The following is a 17,533-nucleotide window of genomic DNA, read 5'->3' as shown; positions in this document are numbered from 1 at the left end:
TCCCGTCCTAGGCATTTACAAAATAAATGAACAGACCTTACATTTGTCAGTCCTATGAAAAAGAAAAAAAAAAAAAAAAAACATGAAAACACATAATACATATTATTCTGCCTTGAGAGAACCAAAACTCATATAATCATTCCCACTGACCCAAAATGATCTGGTTACAAAGAAAAATGTTCCCATTTTGTACTCTTTCTTGGAACCCATACTATCTGGACTGTGTTCTTTGAAGGATAATTGAAGGGGTGGCCTGCACCTTCACACCTGTGGGTGTTTCTTGTCAGGTGGGACGAGAGACTGAGAAAAGAAAGAGACACAAAGTATAGAGAAAGAAAAGTGGGCCCAGAGGACCAGTGCTGAGCATACAGGGACCCATGCCAGCACTGGTCTCTGAGTTCACTCAGTATTTATTGATCATTATCTCTACCATCTCAGAGAGGGGGATGTGGCAGGACAATAGGGTAATAATGGGGAGAAGGTCAGCAGGAAAACATGTAAACAAAGGTCTCTGCATCATAAACAAGGTTAAGAAAAGGTGCTGTGCCTTGATGTGCACGTATACAAACATATACAAATATCTCAGTGCAATAAAGAGCAGTATTGCCGCCAGCAGGTCTCACCTCCAGCCTTAAGGTGATTTTCTCCTATCTCAGTAAATAGAACATACAATCGAGTTTTACAGCGAGACATTCCATTGCCCAGGGACAAGCAGGAGACTTCCTCTTACCACAACTGCAAAGAGGCCTTCCTCTTTTACTAATTCTCCTCAGCACAGACCCTTTATAGGTATGGGGCTGGGGGACAGTCAGATCTTCCCCTTCCCATGAGGCCATATCTCAGGCTATCACATGGGAAGAAACCTTGGACAATACCTGGCTTTCCCAGGCAGAGGTCCCCTGTGGCCTTCTGCAGCGTCTTGTGTCCCTGGGTACTGGAGATTAGAGAATGGTGATGACTTTTATCAAGCGTACTGCATTCAGGCACTTTTTAACAAAGCACATTCTGCATAGTCCTAAAGCCATTAAACCTTGAGTCAACACAGCACGTGTCTCTGCAAGCACAGAGTTGGGGCTAGTGTTACAGATTAACAACATCTCAAGGCAGGAAAATTTTTCTTAGTATAGAACAATATGGAGTATTTTATGTCTACTTATTTCTACATAGACACAGTAATACTCTGATCTCTCTTTCTTTTCTCTATATTTCCCCCTTTTCTTTTCGACAAAACTGCCCTTATCATCATGGCCCTTTCTCAATGGTTGCTGTCTTTTCGGAGCTGCTGGGTACACCTGCAGACTAGCAACAGACAGAACAGGCACAGAAGGATTAATATGAAATTTACAATAGTAGTACCTCCGATGGTCTTAACCCAAGTGACAGGGTTAAGATTTGCGAGGCCATCAGCAACTCCCGCAATTGCCTCAGTTCTTGGTACCAAATCTAAATGGCTTTTGATGCTTCAAAAGTTTGCTCTTTTAATTTGGAAATCCTAAAGTGAGATTATCTTCTCTTCACTGTAGATAGAATCTAATCATGTACCAGTGATGCTCAGATTCATTATGAACTCAGGGTGTAATACAAAAATCTGACATATTCCAGTCATACTGTAACTGGAAATCATGTTCTAAGCTCATGAGCCTATCTCCCATCCAAATGACAGTTTGTCTAAGATCATTAATTTGATCTGCCAATAAAAATCTGGTATTTTTGATCAATACCAGATTGTGAATTCCACAATCTTGTAGAATTCTTTTGCCAATCATTAACAAAGTTTACTGTCTGAACAGAAGAGTGAAATGCAACTCCTGCCATAGTGGCCATAGCTATGACTGCAATTAATGCCATAGTCACTGCAATTCAAGTAAAAATGAATCTTTTGGATCTATTTAGAATGCCTTTTAATACTTCAGTTAAAATATGGACGGATGGTGAGGTCTCCCACGGTCAGTCCACGGACACAGGGATCCACATGCCTTCTCTTGCTCTCACTAGCAGAATGCGGTGCTGCCAATTAAAAGTTGAATCAATGCAAGTAAACAATCTGCAGTTTCCACAGGTTATAGTTTGGGGGTCTGGTTTAATAACTATATTTTCTACAACTAGCATATAAGGGGGCTTTACACAACTTTTCAAAGGACCTGTCAGACTGGAATTGAGGTCAATAGTACAAAATGGCTTATGACCTCTTGTTTCTGTGGCTGGATTTCCAGACCAAATTCTAATGTGGTATGAGGCTACAGTAAGCCTCCATAATTCTGGATGTTCGGGACCAGAAACAGGACTTACCACTTTTGGTCCTGGAATAGAGATTCCTTTTTCTCCCCATTCCCAAGGGTAGAAAGACTGTAATGTTTTGTGCTTATGTTTGTCTAAACTAACTCTGTTAAGTCACTATTAACAGCTGGACTGACTTGTGCACTAGGACACGATTGAGTTTGTCCTGTGCAATTGTGGTAGAATTGACCTCTGGTTGCTCAATCTATAACAGTTCCAAATTCATCATTTTGTAATATCACAGCACTATCAGCCACATATTCTTCCCAAACTACAACTTCTGTATCTTTTGATCCTCTGGGAATATCACTGGGGCAAGATTTTCCTTTAGGCCTAAATTTTAATGATCTTTGATAAGAAAAGTCCTGTAAATAATTTACCTGTGGCCTGAGTGACATTCCATTTACATGAGATAAGTAAATCTACTACTGGTACTGACAGTAGGTACTTCTACCAACCAATTTTGGATTACAAGAGTTAAACATCCTGGTGCTCTCCCTAAGCAATTGTTATCCTCCTACTTATCATTCCTTCTTCCTCCGGTTTGGCAGGGCAATGATCATCTGTGGGGCCAGGTACCCATACACTATTGTTGACATATACTTCAATAGGATTATCCATCCCTGTGACTGCCTGAATTAGGGGTGGGAAAGACATGTAGGCCCAGTAGGTATAATTAGCTGCAGCTGTTCCTGCAGGCATGGGGAAACTTACCACCGTTGATAAAATCATCAAAGCTGCAAGCAGCATGTTCTCTGGAGTTTCTGTCACCTTTGTGTTCTCAAGGCCTTTTTTAGCTAACTGTGTCAGCTTCTTTAATTGTGCCCAAGTCGGTGGCTCCACTTTCTTGGTGGATGGTACTTTCTCTGTTCTTCTAACATCACCACTTTGTTCACCTTGTGAGTCAGTGGTGCTTGATTGTGGTGCTTCCATCTCCATGGAGGTGCTTTTCTTTGTATTTCCAATGGGTTTATTGTAAAACTTCAAATGTTTAGTGGGTATCCAAACAGGATACTGATTTTCTCCTGGTGAAACACAAGCAAAACCTCTCCCCTACTTTACCACCTTCCCTATTTCCCATGTCTTATTTTTGTTGTCTTTCCACCAAATCAGTTTTTCTTCATGTGGGTTGTTCTTTTTACCAGTAAGATATTCTGCACAAGTAGTAGTCTGATTTCTATTAATGTTTAAAAAATGTAAAGTATACAGTGCTAGATTAAGTTGTATCCGAGGAGGGGTACACTCCTTACTGTCTCCCCCTTCTTTTTGTTTAACTAATTGAGTTTTGAGTGTTCTATTAGTTCTTTCAACTATGGCCTGTCCTTGGGAATTATGGAGAATTCCTGTTATATGTGTAATTTTCCACTGATTTAAGAATTTTTGGAAACCTTTACTACAGTATCCTGGTCCATTGTCAATTTTAATTTTTTCTGGAACTCCCATTACAGCAAAACAAGATAATAAATGTGTGTGGGGTTTTTTTGTTTTTGTTTTTTGTTTTTTTTAACATGGGAAGTACTTTCTCCTGTCTGGCAGGTTGCCCATATGAAATGTGAATAAGTATCAGCTGTTACATGGACACATGATAATCTTCCAAATGAAGGTACATGTATGACATCCATTTGCCATAACACATTAGGACACAGAATTCTGGGATTAACTCCTCCTGCCTCTTAAGTGGGCAGGTGTAGGACTTGACACTGGGTGCAGTGTTATACAATATTTTTTGCCTGTTTCCATGTGACATCAGATTTGTTTTTTAACTCTGCTGCATTTACATGAGTCAAAGCATGAAGTTCTTGTGCTTTTATGAATGCAGAGGATACCAGTAAGTCAGCTTGTTCATTTGCTTTAGTTAAATTCCCTGGTAAATTAGTGTGTGCTCGAATACGAGTAATATAAAATGGGAAATTCCTTTTTCTTACAGTTTGTTGTAATAAATTGAACAGCTGGTTTAACTGATCCTCCATGCTATATTTAATAAGAGCTGTCTCAATATCCCTTGTAGCCTGTACTACATATGCAGAATCTGATACAATATTAACAAGTTGATTAAAATCTTGTAACACTGTAACGACTGCAACCAACTCTGCTCTTTGAACTGACTGATACTGAGTTTCGATTACTTGCTCTTTTGGCCCAATGTAAGCCGCTTTTCCATTGCTGGAACCATCAGTAAACACTGTCAGAGCATTTTCTAAAGGTTCATGTCTGGTAATTTTAGGTAAAATCCAAGTAGTCAATTTTAAAAACTGGAAGATTTTTGTTTTTGGGTAATGATTATCAATAATTCCCATAAAATCAGCAAGACCAATCTGCCATGCACCAGAATTGATAAAGGCTTGTCTAACTTGTTTCTTGGTTAAAGGAATAACTCTTTTGTCTGGGTCATTTCCACACAATTTTATTATTTGCAATCTTGCCTGACCAATTAATGCAGCTATTTGATCTAAGTACAATGTAAAAGTCTTAATTGTACTGTGAGGAAGGAATGACCACTCCACAATTCAGTATTTTGAACAATGATGCCTGTTGGAGAATGTGCAGTAGCAAAAATCAAAAGTTGGAGTGGGGCTAAGGGATCTATTCTACTTATTTGTGCTGACTGAAATTTTTCTAATTTAACTTCTTTTGTTGCCTCTGGGATAAATATTCTTTTACTGTTTAAGGCTGGGTCTCCTCTTAGGATAGAGAACAAATTTGACATGGCATAAGTAGGAATGCCTAGAATTGGCCGAATCCAATCAATATTTCCTAGCAATTTTTGAAAGTCATTTACTGTGTCTTTTCTTATTTCTATTTTTTGGGCTTAATTTTTCTATTTTCTGTCTGCATCCCTAAATAATGAAAAGGAGTGGAGGTTTGAATTTTATCAGATGCTATTGCCAGTCCTGCGCTGGTAATTTCTGCTTGCAGAAATATGTAACAGCCAATTAATTTGTCTCTCGTTTCTGAATCACATAAAATATCATCAACATAATGAATGATGTAACAGTCTGAAAACTTGTCTGTAACTGAAGAGCTTGACCTATGAAAGTCTGACAAATAGTTGGACTATGAAGCATTCCCTGAGGTAACAGTTTCCACTGAAACCTGGTGGCTGGTTCTTTACTATTTATGGCTGGAAGAGTAAAGGCAAATTTTTGACAATCCTGCTTCGCCAGAGGAATGGTAAAAAAGCAATCCTTTAGATCAATTAAAACTAAAGGCCAGTCGTTTGGGATCATGGCTGGAGAGAGCAACACGGGTTGAAGAGGCCCCATGGGTTGAATTACGGCATTTACGGCTCTTAAGTCAGTTAGCGTGCGCCATCTGCCAAATTTTTTCTGAATTACAAACACAGGAGAATTCCAAGGCAAGAATGAAGGCTCAGTATGTCCCTTTTCTTATTGTTCCTTTGCCAATAAATGCAAAGCCTCCAGTTTTTGTTTTGGTAACTCCCACTGATTTACCCATACCGGTTTTTCTGTTTTCCAAGTTAATGGAATGGGTTTAGGAGGCTCTACAGTGGCCACCCGTAAAAAGGATACCCTATTCCTTTTCTTTCTTGATTTTCCTCAGTCTCAATTGCGACTTTAATGCCATTTTCATTTTTTCCTAGTCCTTTTCCTGGTATATATCCCACCTTAGTCATGATTTTTTGACTCGTGGGGCCGTATAATGGAGTGGGCCTTGTGATTTCTGCACCCCATTGTTGTAACAAATCTCGACCCCACAGATTAACAGGAACTAAAGTAATCATTGGCTGAACAGTACTTTCTTGATTATCTGGCCCTAAACAATGTAAAATCATCATACTTTGATACACTTCTGAGGCAGTGCCTACACCGACAAGTCCTGTAACAAACAGCCTTTTGTTTAGGCCAATTTTTTGGCCACTGATTTAAAGCAATGACAGAGACATCTGCTCCAGCATCTACTCACCCTTGAAACTGTTTTCCTTGAATAATGGCCTTACACACAGGTCTGCTCTGTGAGACCTGACTTGCCCAATGTGCAGCCTTTCCTGCCAGATCAGTGCTTCCAAACCCTCCTGTTCTTTTTATCTCACTATTTCCAAATTTAATATAAGGTAGGAGTAATAATTGAGCAACCGTGTCTCCTGGACTGGCACTCCAAGGAACTGAGGAGCTAATAACCAACTGAATTTCACCTTTGTAGTCTGAATCAACCACACTAGTATGAATTTGAACTCCCTTTAGATTTAGAGTTGATCTTCCTAAGATTAGTCCTACAGTCCCCTCAGGCAATGGGCCATATACCCCTGTGGGGATTTTTCATGGAGGCTCTTCTGGAAGCAGAGAGACTGCTTGTATAGTACATAAATCTACTGCTGCACTGCCATTTGTGGCAGGGGACAATTGCTGTATTGTGTTAACTGGCTCATTCCCTGAGGCACTCATGATGGGGGTGGGGGAGTGGGGGGGTGGGGAGAGGGTTGTCCCTGAAAACCCTGAGGAACAAAGGGCTGAATTGGGAATGCCCCAGTTTGTTGCAGGGCCTGAGGCTGGCCCCTCCTCTAGTTTCCCGACAGTGGTTGCCCATTTTTGTCAAATTTAGAACGACATTGATTAGCCCAATGTTTTCCTTTTTTACATCTCGGGCATAGGCCAGGTGGCTCTCTTTATCTGTTGTTGTAGTAGCTTGAGTTGTGTATTTTGTTTGAGACTGGGCAATTCTTTTTTAGATGACCAGTTTGAACACAATTATAACATTTTCCCAGAAATGTTCTAACTTGTCCTCCTAAAGCAACTCCTGTGATTGCTTGAGCCATAAACATAGCTTTATGCATAGCTCCTCCAATTCCATCACAGGCTTTAATGAACTCTGTGATTACATCTGATCCTGCCAGGATCCTTCCTTTTAATGGCTTAATAGCTGATTGACATTAAGATTGACATTTTCATATGCCGTCAACTCCACTATGACCTTATGCGCATTCTTATTGGTAATTGACTTTTGAGCAGCATCTTGGAGTCTTGCCACAAAATCAGGGTAGGGCTCTTTAGAGCCTTGTCTTATTGTATTGAAGGAGGGGCAGGTGGTTCCCGGGTCTTGCATTTTTTTCCCAGGCTCTAAGGCAGATACCTCTAACTTGCTTAATGGCCTCATTTTGCATTACTGCTTGTTGATTAATAGCACTCCAATTTTGACCTGTTCCTAACAGTTGATCTATGTCTATGTTAATTGGAGGATTGGCAGCCCTATTTCTTCAGACCTGTACTTGTGCTCCTTCATCCACCAAGTCTTAAATTGTGAAAATTGAGAGGGTGAGAGTGAGGATTTTGCCAGAATCTCCCAATCATAAGGACTGAGTCTATGTCCACGAGCAATGGAATCTAATAACGTTCTCATGTAAGGAGAGTTGGGTCCATACTATTTTACTCCCTCTTTCATATCTTTTAGCATTTGTATAGAAAAGGACTCATACCTAGCCTCAGCTAGGGGAGGCGCTCCCTCTTGGGCCCCTTCTCCAGGTGGTATCGGCTCTAATATTACTGGGAATTGCCATGCTTCAGTATCTCTCTCTGTTTTCTTATCAGTAATTTTATGTAATGCGCTACCCTATCCACTCGGTGGTGCGGTAGGATTAAGTCTCATGGTGGGCGGCTGAGGCTATAGCGCCCTGCCCTGTGGCGCTGGAAACATTCCTGGCTGTCCATATGGATTTTCTGGGGGCGGCCGACACTGAAGTTTGGCTGGCAGCCAGTATTGATAGGCTACTGGTGGCTGGGTCTTATTTTCTACCGGCTGATATTGCGGACACTGTATTGGATTGGCATTGCCATGACAGAGACTCTATCTTTTTCTATTTGATCTTCTTTTGGAGTTTGTACTTGTCTAACCTGCATTTGAGTTTGTAATGTTACAGGCATCTGAGCTGCTGGAAGAGGAGTTGGCCATTGTAGTTTCGACTCTGGTGGCTCTGCTAATTCTGGACCTTTTTCTTCTAATTTTAATGATTCAGGATAAATTACCTACTGCAATTCATTATAGCCAACATTTTGCATTGACCGAGCCATTACCGGCTCTGCTACATATTTACAATGTGAACTTTCCGTTCCTTTCCAGGATTCTATCCCTGCCTCTTCTTCACAATGTATTACACAGTTTTCAGGGGCATCAGAAACTGAAATGTTATCTTCTTCTGTTTGAAACAGTTCTAAAGCTACTTTAATAATAGCCCAATCATTCCATACTGTAAATGGGATTTTACCCTCCCTACTTGTTTGTTTTAATTCTTTGTCAATTTTCCCCCCAATCTTTTAGATCTAAAGTTCCCTGTTCTAGAAACCATGGGCAGAATTGTTCTATTGTTTGAAATAGCGTAATTAGATGTTTTTGTAGAGGCTCTAACTCCCCATCTTCTTAGAAGAATTTTAAAAGAGCTAAGATGCATATTTACTTTTAGTTTGCCCCATTGTTACCCTAAGTTCTTCCAAGTGCACAAGCTTACTGCAAGGCTGACTGTAGACTTACTCAGGAATCTCTCCTCGACTTGTCCTCAATGACCACGCTCAAGCGCACCTTCACCCTAGAGAAAAGCACCCACGTTGGGCACCAGATGAAGGGGTGGCCTGCCCTTCCACACCTATGGGCATTTCTCATCAGGTAGGATGACTGAGAAAAGAGACATAGAGACAAAGTATAGAGAAAGAAAACTGGGCCCAGGGGACCTGTGCTCAGCATACAGAGGACCTGCACCAGCTCTGGTCTCTGAGTTCCCTCAGTATTTGTTGATTACTATCTCTATTATCTCAGAGAGGGGTATGTGGCAGGACAATAGGGTAATAGTGGGGAGAGGGTCAGCAGGAAAACATGTAAACAAAGGTGTCTGTGTCATAAACAAGGTTAAGAAAAGGTGCTGTGCCTTGATGTGCACATATACAAACATATACGAACATCTCAGTGCAATAAAGAGCAGTATTGCCACCAGCATGTCTCACCTCCAGCCTTAAGGTGATTTTCTCCTATCTCAGTAAGTAGAACATACAATCAGGTTTTACACTGAGACATTCCATTAAAGCCCAGGGACAAGCGGGAGACAGATGACTCCTTTTATCATAACTGCAAAGAGGCCTTCCTCTTTTACTAATTCTCCTCAGCACAGACCCTTTATAGGTATGGGGCTGGGGGACAGTCAGATCTTCCCCTTCCCATGAGGCCATATCTCAGGCTATCACATGGGAAGAAACCTTGGACAATACCTGGCTTTCCCAGGCAGAGGTCCCCTGTGACCTTCTGCAGTGTCTTGTGTCCCTGGGTACTGGAGATTAGAGAATGGTGATGACTTTTAACAAGCGTACTGCATTCAGGCACTTTTTAACAAAGCACATCCTGCATAGTCCTAAATCCATTAAACCTTGAGTCAACACAGCGCATGTCTCTGCAAGCACAGGATTGGGGCTAGGGTTACAGATAACAGCATCTCAAGGCAGAGGAATTTCTCTTAGTACAGAACAAAATAGTGTCTCTTATGTCTACTTCTTTCTACATAGACACAGTAACAGTCTTATCTCTCTTATCCCCACAGATACTAATTTTCCAATTATTCTGTTCTAAAAGGAGTCCTCTATGTATTTCTAAGAATTCTAATTTAACCTTTTCTTAACTCTTTCCTTTAGCATAGAGGATAATAACATCTGACACAAGTTTGCATCTGTGCACGGGACCATAACAGGGACGGAAACAGTACGTATCCAATCTAACTCTGCTACCACTGAATAAATGAATAGTAGACATGCATTCATGAAATAGTAAGGCTAGATGTGGTTTCAAGGAAAGGGGAGGCCACCATAGGAAATGCTAAAACCACCTTTGCAAAAATTACAACTGAACAGACCTTCTGACCTAACCAACACCATCTCAAAAAATAAAAATATAGAAAGCAACTTGTGGCCAGGGGTGGTGGCTCATGTCTGTAATCCCAGTATTTTGGGAGGCTGAGGTGAGAGGATTACTAGAGGCCAGCCTGGGCAACAGAGCAAGATTCCATCTCTACAAAAAAAATTTTAAAATTAGGGGAATGTAGTGACAGGTGCCTGTAGTCCCAGCTGAGTTACTCAGGGGGCTGAGGTGGGAGGATTGCTTGAGCCCAGCAGGTGGGGGCTGCAGTAAGCTACAATCACACCATGGCCGTCCAACCTGGGAGACAGAGCATTCATGACTCAAAATAAATATACTCAATGGTCTCGAGGTGTTAAAAAAAACAAAGAAATAAAAAAATTAATTAAAATTAATTACAGCAACCTTAAAAGTATAATAGATGATTAACCTAAATTATAACTTCAACTATTTAAAAATGCAAACCAAAAAATACCTTCTACCTACACAATTGGCAAAGAAAATTCAAAAATATAGTAATATTTATGATAGCAAATGTCTGAGGAAAAGTGTGTTAAGAGAACAACTTTAGCTGCATTAAATTTAAAAGAGTTGAATTAAGCAAACAATTTGCAAATTGAGATGACTCCCAAGTCAGAGTGGGCTCTGAGATTTTAGTGCAGCCACGTGGCAGGGGATTTGTAGACAGAAAAAGGAAAGCGACATACAGAAAATGGAAGTGAGATTCAGAAACAGCTGGACTGGTGACAGCTCAGCTTTTGCCTTATTTGGGCACAATTCGAACAGTTGGCTACATTTGATTGGCTGAAACTCAGTGATGGGCACAAGAGTACGCTATACATAGTCCTTGTACACCTCCACTTGTTGGACTTCCCGATGTACTAAGAAACCTTTGGCTGAACTTAAAATATGTAAGGAGGCAGCTTTAGGCTAACCTTGATTTCACAAGTATGTTTTGGTTGTTTTCTTTTTAAACTATTGATGGAGAATAAACAAGAGGAGTATTACATTTTCTAGAGGCCAGGTTGCCAATGTTAAAATGTAAAATGCCTGTAAGCAACAAGTTTAAGGGTGATAGGTGTGGCAGGAGGTATTTATCTACCTTCTTTTCATGTGCTAAAGTGTCCATTTAAAATACTGGAAGGAACAAGAATGAATGATGGAGAAGCCACACTTCTGCCTTGCTCCTGAGGCTCTTGGCTCTGGGGTAGGGGCTTCCTGGCTGGGCTAATTCCTCCTGACCCTCTTAGCAGGCAGGATAGTCTAAGGAAAAGATTAGAAGACCTTAAAGGAAGCCCCTTAGTTCCCAAATCCACCATGAAAAGGGGAGAAAGATGAAGTGCCTTACAAATGGTTCTTGGTTCCTCTGGGGACCCTAAGTAAATCCATGATGCCTTCTGACTTGTTTCAGCTCTTTCGAGGTGATTGTTAAAATATTCAAGAGCTAGCTGAGCATGGTGGCTCATGCCTGTAATCCCAGAACTTTGGGAGACCGAGGTGGCTGTATCATCTGAGGTCAGGAATTCAAGACAGCCTGGCCAACATGGTTAAACCCCGTCTCTACTAAAAATACAACAACAACAACAACAAATTGGCCAGGGCTGCTGGCAGGCACCTGCAATCCCAGTTACTTGGGGAGGATGAGGCAGGAGAGTCACTTGAACCCAGGAGGTAGAGGCTGCAATGAGCCAAGGTCACACCATTGCATTGTTGCCTGAACAATAAGAACAAACCTCCGTCTCAAAAAAAAAAATTTTCAAGAATTTTGTGAGCTACTTGTTAAACTGTTGGCAGCTTGAAATCAATTGTGGGAAGAAAAAGCATTTACACAGAAGCTGGCAAAGGCTACAAATCGGGGCTTTATTTTACCCAGGGTAACTGGCTCACCAGCACACCAGCCTCCTCTTTTATTTTTGAGACAGGGTCTTGCTCTGTCACCTACACTGGAGTGCAGTGCTGCAACCTAGCTCACTGCAGTCTCTGCCTCTGGGGCTCAAGTAAACCTTCCACCTCAGCCTCCGAACTGGGGCCACAGGTGCACACCATGGCCACACTCATTTTTTTTTATGTTTTGTAGAGATAGGGTCTTGCTATGTTGCCCAGGCTAGTTTTGAACTCCTAGGCTGAAGTGACTCTCCTACCTTGGCCTCCCAAAGTGCTGGTATTAGACGTACGAACCACTGTGTCCGGCACAACAGTTTTCCATCCTCTTAATGTTGCTCTTTTTTTTGTCTTGTTTTCTGAACCATACAGGAGACTTAGTCCCTCAGAGTCTTGAGAGGACAATGGTAGCCTGATATTTAAGGAGTTCTTTTCATCTGGCCAGCTACAGGCTTATTTTGAAGGTGTGATGAGTATGCCAGTGATAGTGGACATAAATCAAAAAGTAAACATGGGGGAAAATTCTAGAATGCCTGTAGGAAAAACTCTGAGGTACTACAGAGTTCGGACAAAAGGAGATTTCCAGCAGCCTAAAAGTAAATTTTAACAGAAAAATATCTTCCATGAGTAGCTTTTATTTAACCAATACAAAGCAGAAGGGTAAACTTATAAACAAAAATAATTCTCAATATAGAAATAACATGCACTGTAATCTCACTATTATTCAAAATAACTGGCAGAAGAGACAATAAACTACTCCAAAACATCTACTAATTCACTTCCAAATGTTACCGAAATATGGCAGGTCCACATCCACTAGTGAATATTCACCTTACACACAGACTATGAAACAAAACACAAAATGGGCACTCATAACAAATAAAATTAATAAAGTTTTATTTGGAATTAATAACCTAACATGACATAGAAACCCTTTACTATGTGATTAGTTGCAAAGTTCAGAAGTTGAAGGAATGGGGAAAGATAGTTTACGTATAACAACTGTTTAGTTGTTGTTGTTGTTGTTGTTTTTGACAGAATCTCACTCTTGTTGCCCAGGCTGAAGCGCAGTGGCGCAACCTCAGCTCACTGCAACCTCCACCTCCCAGTACAAGTGATTCTCCTGCCTCGGCCTCCTGAATAGCTGGGATTACAGGCACATGCCACCACGCCCAGCTAATTTTTGTATTTTTAGTACAGACAGGGTTTTGCCATGTTGGCCAGGCTGATCTCTAACTCCTGACCTCAGGTGATCTACCTGCCTTAGCCTCCCAAAGTGGTGGGATTACAGGTGTAAGCCACGGTGCCCAGCCCTGATTATTTTATGTAGTAGTGTTTGTAATACAAAAATGGCAAACCACTTAATTCTCTTTTTCTCAGACACCTAAATTACAGTGAATCTTATTCATGTCATATCATGACTGTAAATTAATATAAGGTAGCTATGCCTGGTGATAAGGTGAATCATCGCTAATATAGTTTCACATGAGGAATGCACCACCTAAGTACCAGATATTGTTCTAGGTGCCAGGGTTTCAACAACAAATCCAACCAAAGACCAAATTCCTTGCCTGCCTGGAGTTTGCATTCTAGTGGGAAGAGGAAGACAATAAAAAAAGTAAACAAGAAAAGGGTACAAACCAGTAGAAAGTGCTCAGTGATGGAGAGGGAAAAAAACAAGTTTCAGAAAAGTGGTAGACAAGTGTTGGAAAGAAGTTAAAATTTTAAATGAACTGCTGGAGGAATTGAGAAGAATTTGAGCAAAGAGTTTGAAGATGGTAAAGGTGAACGCTATGCTTGTATCTAAAAGAAAGAAAAGGGCCAGAGCAAAGGTCCCATGGCAGGAGATTTTGGGATGTGTTCTGAAGCACAGTCCAGGCATTGACAGTGGATGCCCTGGAGAGAGACTCTGGGACATTACTGACAGCAGATCATGGAGACGCTTCTACACTGTTATGATATTATTTTGTCCTCTGAGTGCAACAGAGCTATTGGAGGTTTCTGATCAGAAAGGGAGCCCACAGGAATAATTACTGCCCCTATTTGAAGAATGGATCCATTAATATGGAAAACAGCTTAAGAAACATGTCCAGCACAATGGCCCCAGTGAGAAGCAGAGCCTGACCCAGGTCTCTGACTCATGACTCAAGGCACTTTCAAGCACCCCAGGCTCTTACTTACAATTCACTACACTGTTCATAGAAATATTTTCTGTTTGGCAAAGATCAAATGTTGACTTGGCAGCATTGAGTAAAATCCCGAGATGAATTCAGAGAAAGGAAAGGCAACACACATCAAAAAAAAATCCTTCGAACACCCACTGCAAGAGATCTTTATACTTCTTTTCTACTTCTTGCTGTGAAAGCTTAAAGGAAGATCACCATTTAAGTCCTGGTTCTTTCTGTTTTGCTCTCACTTGATGGCTCCCAAATGGTCCCCAATCTTATTTTTCTAAGTAGTGGTTTTCAACCAGGGGAGATTTTACCTCCCAGCGGCTTTTTGTAAATGTCTGGAGACATTTTTAGTTGTCACCACAGGAGTGGGGGCCAAGTGGGGGGATACTGGTATCTGGGAAGTAGAGACCAAGGATGTCTATCAACATCCTATAATGCACAGAATGGCACCAATCACAGAGAATCACCCAGCCTCAGATGTCAGCAGTGCTCAGTTAGAGAAACCCTGGGCATTTGCATGAGAAACTATCGTTCAACCTATCTAACCACCTATCATCCATCCCTATAAACCTCTATCCCTATCAACCTATTATCTATCATCTATCTATTCATCTATATCTACCTATCATCTATCTATACACATACACATACACACACACACCCTTTTTGGGCTCAAGCAATCTTCCTACCTCAGCCTCCTGAGTAGTGAAGACTACACCATGCACCACCACATCCAGCTAATATTTTCATTTTTTTGTAGAGACAAAGTCTCACTAGGTTGCCTAGCTCAAATTTTATAAATTGTAAGAGAATTGTGAAGCCCATATGACAATGACCAAAGCAGATATTGATAGAGAACTTTTTACACATTATGAAGTGGTTTTATTTCTGGGATATGTTTTAAGACTTATTTTCATTGTCACAAATGCTGTAACATTTACAATACAAAACATGACAATATTTACATAATATTAAAAAATTAAAAAAATAATTAAGCCATTTGAAATATTAATTCAAATTTGAAGAACCAAACCCTCAAAAAGATAAATTTTTTTAAAAATGTGCCATCAAAATTTATTCTGTCTAGAAAGAGTACATCTACTATAATCTTTGGAGCCTAGAACGAGGATGATCAGTCATTACTCGAAGAACACATTTAAAGGCAGAAAACTAAGCTAAACTTCAGTGAAGATAAAAGGACAGAAAGTGTTAAGGAATAGCCAAATCAGGTGAAGAGTAAGAAAATAAAGATATAGGATCAAGATATAGGCAAATGATTAAAATGGTAGGTTCTCCTATGTATTCTGTAAACCTGGAAGGAGTCAGTGCTTCAAGGTGGATCCCAGGTCACTAAACGGGACTACATTGCCCAGGCTGGTCTCAAGCTCCTGGGCTCAAGCGATCCTCCTGCCTTGGCCTCCCAAAGCACTGGAATTACAGGCGTGCACCTCCGTGCCTAATTATAGCAGCTTTTTTGCACTCTGTGCAACAGAGACCGTGTGTCCTGCAATGCGGAAAATATCTGCCATGTGGCCCCTACAGATAATTGCCCATCCCTGGATTCGACTAAAGGAGAAAAGCCACAGCTTGTTTGGAGACAGAAGCAGACGAGACTCAGACTTCTGAAAAGATAAAAAATTTTATTAAACAAACCTGGAATCAACAGTATTATTACATAAATTAGACAGCAGTAAAATTTTCCTAGGGCATATGTACAAATCACAGTGATTTCCATTGTGCAACAAACAGACAGGATTAAAAATAGGCACTCCCTTCCCCGACCCGCCATGAGAAGGTGGGGTCACCCCACGGGGTTCCCAGTTCTGGCTCGCCAAGGGGTGCACAAACCTGCAAAGGCACTCTGCTTGTGTGTGCGGCATCCGGCGGCAGTCACAGGGCCCCAGAAGCACGGTGGCAACACGGTGAGGCCGCCCAATGTTCAGCGCAAAACAAGAATTCAGCTACAACAGCTGAGCAGAGCTCAACAGCCATCTCACAGGATAAGGACCGTGGAAAGGCTTCAAATCCCATCCGCTAGAACACAATTGTAATGCCTTTTACATACAGAACAGACGTGTCCACCATGGAAGATCAAACTAAGCCTCAACAGAACCTCCCGACACACAATAATTTACAGAGAACCTGACAGGGCATTCCCCTGTTATTAGGAAGGACTCTTCTGCGGGGTGCAAGGCCATAAGGTTTGCAAAGCAAACTTGATTATGAAAAAGCTTGGTGAAAATACAGCCCCCCCCACCTTCACCAAGACACACACCCCGCCCCAAGAAACTATCGAAATGCATTAAGACACCTGTTCATGTGCTTTTCTTCTTGCTTTTGTTAAGTGAATCCCATTCCTTTAAGTTAGACTAATTAGAAGGCCTTCTTGCCTCCGTCAGCAACAGAGAAAAAAACAGTGCATACGACTCCTCCAATGTGTGTAAAATGCATGCTAGGTAGATTGAAGGAAAGATGAGAGGAACCCGGGCACCCCATTTCAAATCTCTACAACAGGAGAAATCAAAGGCTGCAAGGACTGTGTAGACCTGATGCAAAGTTAACTGGCTACAAAAATAAAACCCAAGCCAGTGCTGTCTTGCACTCTGTTCACTCAGTAGGTGGAGCCATGAATGCCTATGACATTCTGGTGTGGTATTTGTGCAGCCTGAGGTGCACCCTGGCTACAGAGTTGAGCCTTGGGGTCTTTAACAGTATTAAGCCATAGTTTCACATGAGTTACAATGGTCCAAAGAACTAGAGGCCACGTAGGTCAAACACAGAAATGGCGAACACATCACGAACCACTCAACTGTTTGGTTCCACTGGTGATTTTTTTTAATGAGTAGTGATTTCAAATGATTTGGTGTTTTTGCTCTTGTTTTTGCTTTTTCTTCAAAACAAACAAATGATTTGGTCTTTAAGTATGGACAGAAAGAAACAAAAAGCTGAATGAAAAATTCACAAACAAGTGATTGTGCAGTTGTTTGATGGGCACGGAGAGAGAGTGGGGCTGAACAGCATTTTGAGGGGACGAAGCGTGCAATGTTACCCCACTGCTGGGTGGTTTCTGCTTCTTATTCTATCATGCTGACAGCAAATATAATTTGCCCATTGCTGGCCATAGATATGTTTAAGCTAAGCAGGATTTAGACTTCTGTTGCAAAGAATTAGAAGAATTCAGTAGATACAATGTATACTATTTTGTTTGACTTTATTTCCTTCCAGGCTTTATGAATGCCTATGAAAGCAGGCTGGTGGCATTTCCCTTCAGAAAAACAAGACTTGCCCCAATATACTTCTTGTTGTAACATATCCATTTCTTAAAGATATTCTCTTACAGTATTCCAATTTAAGAA

At 41.1% G+C, this 17,533-nt stretch overlaps 1 pseudogene; it reads right to left on the bottom strand.

Moving 5' to 3' along the window:
* Positions 1–1,198: 1,198 nt before the first annotated feature.
* On the bottom strand, positions 1,199–8,300 carry LOC141409563 (endogenous retrovirus group K member 25 Env polyprotein-like; annotated as a pseudogene).
* Positions 8,301–17,533: the final 9,233 nt, after the last annotated feature.

The sequence above is a fragment of the Macaca fascicularis genome, chromosome Y (assembly GCF_037993035.2).
Source record: "Macaca fascicularis isolate 582-1 chromosome Y, T2T-MFA8v1.1".
NCBI classification, from domain to species: domain Eukaryota; kingdom Metazoa; phylum Chordata; class Mammalia; order Primates; family Cercopithecidae; genus Macaca; species Macaca fascicularis.
Note: the sequence above shows the minus strand (reverse complement) of the source record. Positions and strands in the feature narration are given on the sequence as shown.